The following is a 6,000-nucleotide window of genomic DNA, read 5'->3' on the forward strand; positions in this document are numbered from 1 at the left end:
AAACAACCTCCTACTAAATGATTACTTAATAAATGAAGAAATCAAGACGGAAATAAAAAAATCTTATGAAGAAAATGACAATGGAGAGACAAGTTATCAACTCCTCTGGGACACAGCTAAAGCTGTTCTGAGAGGAAAGTTTATCTCCATAAATGCCTATAACCAAAAGACAAGAAGATCACAAATAGACAATCTAATGAAACGACTCAAAGAGCTGGAAAAAGAAGAACAGACCAACACCAAACCCAGCAGAAGAAGTGAAATCAACAAGATCAAATCAGAACTAAACGAAATTGAAAACAGGGAAGCTATTCAGGAGATTAATAAAACAAAAAGTTGGTTCTTTGAAAAAATAAACAAAATTGACACACCATTGGCTAAGCTAACGAAAAGCAGAAAAGAGAAATCTCTAATAAGCTCCATCAGGAATAAAAAAGGAGATATCACAACTGATCCCAAAGAGATACAAGATACAATTTATGAATACTACAAAAATCTTTATGCACACAAACTGGAAAATGTAGAGGAAATGGACAAATTTCTAGAAACACGTAGCCTCCCTAGGCTCAACCAGGAAGAAATAGATTCCCTGAACAGACCAATCTGAAGAGCTGAAATAGAAACAGCAATTAAAAATCTCCCTAAAAAGAAAAGTCCCGGTCCAGATGGCTTCACACCCGTATTTTACCACACTTACAAAGAAGAACTAGTACCTATCTTGCAGAAACTATTCCACAACATCGAGAAGAACGGAAATCTCCCCGACACCTTTTAGAAGTGAATATTACTCTGATACCAAAACCAGGAAAGGATGCAACAAAAAAAGAAAACTACAGACCAATATCCCTAATGAATATAGATGCAAAAATTTTCAACAAAATCTTAGCTAACCGAATCCAGACACTTATCAAAAAAATAATCCACCATGACCAAGTGGGCTTCATCCCAGGGATGCAGGGATGGTTCAACATACGTAAATCTATAAATGCAATTCACCACATAAACAGAAGCAAAAACAAAGACCACATGATTCTTTCAATAGATGCAGAAAAAGCTTTTGACAACATTCAACACCCTTTCATGATACGAACACTTAAGAAAATAGGCATAGAAGGGACATACCTAAAAATGATACAAGCCATATATGACAGACCCATAGCCAACATCATACTGAATGGGGAAAAATTGAAATCATTCCCACTTAGAACTGGAACCAGACAAGGCTGCCCACTATCTCCACTTCTGTTCAACATAGTGCTGGAAGTATTGGCTACAGCAATCAGACAGGAAAATGGAATCAAAGGTATCTAAATAGGGGCAGAAGAGATCAAACTTTCACTGTTTGCTGATGATATGATATTGTATCTAGAAAACTCCTAAGATTCAACCAAGAAACTCCTGGAACTGATCAATGAATTTAGTAAAGTCTCAGGATGCAAAATCAATACACAGAAATCAGAGGCATTCATATACATCAACAACAATCTAATTGAGAACCAAATCAAAGACTCAATTCCCTTCACAATAGCAACAAAGAAATTAAAGTACCTAGGAATATACTTAACCAAGGACGTAAAAGACCTCTACAGGGAGAACTATGAAACACTGAGGAAGGAAATAGCAGAGGATGTAAACAGATGGAAATCCATACCATGCTTGTGGATCGGCAGACTCAATATCATCAAAATGTCTATACTACCCAAACTGATCTACAGATTTAATGCAATACCTATTAAAATCCCATCAGCATTCTTCACAGATATAGAAAAAATAATTTTACACTTCATATGGATCCAAAGAAGACCCTGAATATCAAGAGCAATTCTAGGCAACAAAGACAAAATTGGAGGCATTAATATGCCAGATATCAAACTATACTACAAAGCTGTAGTAATTAAATCAATATGGTATTGGCACAAAAATAGGAATATTGACCAGTGGAATAGATGTGAGAATCCTGATATAAAACCATCCTCATATAGCCATCTAATCTTTGACAAAGCAGACAAAAATATACGCTGGGGAAAAGAATCCCTTTTCAATAAATGGTGCTGGGAAAACTGGATAGCCACCTGTAGAAGGCTAAAGCAGGACCCACACCTTTCACCTGTCACAAAAACCAACTCACGCTGGATAACAGACTTAAACCTAAGGTATGAAACTATTAGAACTCTAGAGGAAAAAGTCGGAAACACTCTCCTAGACATCGGCCTGGGCAAAGAGTTTATGAAGAAGTCCCCAAAGGCAATCACAGCAGCAACAAAAATAAATAAATGGGACATGATCAAACTACAAAGCTTCTGCACAGTCAAAGAAATAGTCATGAAAGTAAAGAGACAACCTAAAGAATGGGAGACAATTTTTGCATCCTACACATCTGATAAGGGGCTGATAACTAGAATATACTTAGAACTCATGAAAATCAGGAAGAAAAAATCAAATAACCACATTAAAATGTGGGCAAAGGACTTGAACAGAAACTTTTCTAAAGAAGACAGAAGAATGGCCAACAAACATATGAAAAAATGCTCAACATCTCTAATCATCAGGGAAATGCAAATCAAAACCACAATGAGATATCACTTAACCCAAGTGAGAATGGCCTTTATCAAAAAATCTCCAAACAATAAATGCTGGCATGGTTGCGGAGAGAGAGGAACATTCCTACACTGCTGGTGGGACTGCAAACTAGTTCAACCTCTGTGGAAAGCAATATGGAGATATCTTAAAGCGATACAAGTGATTCTACCATTTGATCCAGCAATCCCATTGCTGGGCATCTACCCCAAAGATCCAATGACACTCTACCAAAAAGACACCTGCACTCGAATGTTTATAGCAGCACAAGTCATAATTGCAAGGCTGTGGAAACAGCCCAAGTGCCCATCAATCCAAGAATGGATTAATAAAATGTGGTATATGTATACCATGGAGTACTATTCAGCTCTAAGAAACAATGGTGACATAGCACATCTTATATTTTCCTGGTTAGAGCTGGAACCCATACTATTAAGTGAAGTTTCCCAAGAATGGAAAAACAAGCACCACATATACTCACCAGCAAATTGGTATTACCTGAACAGCACCTAAGTGGTCACATAGGTACTACAGTAATAGGGTATTGGGCAGGTGGGAGGGGGGGAGGGGGGCGGGTATATACATACATAATGAGTGAGACCATCTGGGGGATGGTAATGCTGGAGACTCAGACTTGTGGGGGGTGAGGGCATTTATTGAAACCTTAAAATCTGTACCCCCATAATATCCCGAAATAAAAAAAAAAAAGAATTCCAGAAGAAAAAGTCGGAAAAACTTCTAGACATTTGCCTAGGCAAAGAATTTTTGAAGAAGACCACAAAGGCAATCACAGCATAACCCTAACAATATTTGTACCTCCATAATATGATGAAATAAAAATCATGTTCTAATAAAATATAAATAAATAAGTGGGACCTGATCAAAGGAAAAAGCTTCTGCACAGCCAAAGAAACTGTCATTAGAGCCCACAGACAACGTACAAAATGGGAGAAAATATTTGCGTGCTACACATCTGATAAAGGGCTGATAATGAGAATATATATAGATCTCAGGAAAATCAGCAATAAAAAAACCAACAAACCCATTTAAAATGACACAAACAGAAACTTTTCAAAACAAGACAGACTAACGGCCAACAAACATATGAGAAAATGTTCAACATCGCTAATCATCAGGGAAATGCAAATCAAAACCACAATAAGATATCACTTAACTCCAGTGAAGATGGCTTTTATCAAAAAGTCTCCAAACTAGAAATGTTGGTGTGGATGAGGAGAGATAGGAACACTCATATACTGCTGGTGGGACTGCAAACTAATAAAACCTCTGTGGAAAGTAATATGGGAATACCTCAAAGAGCTTAAAGTAGAACTACCATTTGATCCAGCAATCCCATTACTGGACATCTACCCAAAAGAAAGAAAAAGACATTCTATAAAAAGGACATCTGCACTTTAATGTTTGTAGCAACACAATTCACAATTACAAAGATGTGGAAATAACCCATGAGCCCATCAATACAAAAGTGGATTAATAGAATATGGTATAAGTATACCATGAGGTTATACTCAGCCAGTGGTTATCTAGCACCTCTTTTATTATCCTGGATAGAGCTGGAACCCATTCTACTAAGTGAAGTATCCCAAGAATGGAAAAATAAGCACCACATGTACTCACCATCAAATTTGTTTCAACTGATCAACACTTAAGTGCACATATAATAATAACATTCATCGGTGTCGGGCAGGTGGGAGGGGGGAGGAGGGAGTGGGTATATACACACCTAACGGATGTGTTGTGCACTGTCTGGGGGATGGACATGCTTGAAGCTCTGACTTGAATGGGACAAAGGCAATATATGTAACCTAAACATTTCTACCCCTGCAATATCCTAAAAGAAAAAAAAAAGAAAAAAAGGTTTTTAACTGTTCTGGGTAATTTATAATTCCATGTGCACTTCTCAATGTTGCCTAATGTAAATTAAAATTCTGATTGGTATCTATTGATTCTGTAGACTGCCTTGGAGAGTATTAACAGCTATACAACTTTAACTCTTCCAATCTGTAATCTTGGGATGAGTTTCCATTAATTTAGGTCTTATAAAATTTTTCTCAGGAGTGTTTTAAATTGACAGTGTATAAGTATTGCACATCCTTGATTAATTTCACTTCTGTGTATTTTGGGGATGCTGTTAGTCAACAAGTGCCCCCAAAGTATGTGTTGAAATTTTATGCCCAAGAACCTGTGACTGTGGACAGGCCTTTGCCAATATAATCAAGTTAAGATGAGATCATCGGGTCCTGATCCAAGAAGACTAGTGTTCTCATCAGAAAAGCAAAGGAGACCCAGGGAGGGGGATTTCATGTGCAGACACGGGGGAAGGCAGCTTACTGAAGGTGGAGGTGGAGCTGGAATTTATGCCGCTTTAGAATTCTGTAGTTGTCGAGAGTTGAAGTATTTTGAGTTAGAAAATTTTAAAAAGCCTAAATTGCTGGAGACTCAGACTTGTGGGGGGAGGGGGGGAAGGGCATTTATTGAAACTTTAAAATCTGTACCCCCATAATATGCCGAAATAAAAAAAAATAAAGATTACAAAAAAAAAAGCCTAAATTGTCTTACAGAGACCTTTGATATAAATATGGACATTAAAGGTGACTCATTAGAGAAAATAATGCATTTTTTTTTATCACTAGAAGAAAGGTGATTCAAATAGCATCTCCACTTTAAAGATGAGAACATCAAATCTTATCAATGTTGTATCTGTTCTCCAACGTCAAGTATCCAGTAAGTTTCCATCTGGAAATGGAATCAGGATAACCTTGAACCCCAAATGAACACCAGCTGCACCCTGCTCCCTTTCTTCGATCTTCTCCTCAGTGGGGTCCTAGAAGATCCCAGGCTCACTGAGTATTGCTAAATCTGGACCCAAGCTCTGTGTGATCCCTAGATGACAACACGGTGGGGTTGAACCTCTTCTCTGAAGTCACACTCATGTCCATGTCGGTACCCTGCATCCCAGTTCTGATTCTCTGAACACAGTGGGACCAGAAACTCATGCGGCCATTTCAAATATCCAATTGCCTGTCACCTGATATGGCCCATTTTCTTTCCTGGGTAGTGGTTCAGTCTCTGATTGTGCAAAGGTTAAGCTGCTCAGGCAGGTGGAGGTCATGTTATAAAGAATACACAACGCCAACATGTGCAGTATTCGCTATGACAGATCAACAGCCACCTCGTTTGCTATTGAGTGCCTCATGCAGCCTGTCCATGCTTCAATCCCAGCTCACTAAGTTCATGGCAAATAATGACAGGTAATAAAACAGAAAAGTGCTATTACTCAGTTGAAATCACCATTATCAAACGGTCAAAAGTACAGCAACTTCTCTCAGGAATGTGGAGATAGAGAAACACTCCTATCCTGTTTTTGGGAGTGTAAATTAGCACAGTCACTTGAGAAATAGC

Source organism: Microcebus murinus, chromosome 32, assembly GCF_040939455.1.
Source record: "Microcebus murinus isolate Inina chromosome 32, M.murinus_Inina_mat1.0, whole genome shotgun sequence".
Lineage (NCBI taxonomy): Eukaryota > Metazoa > Chordata > Mammalia > Primates > Cheirogaleidae > Microcebus > Microcebus murinus.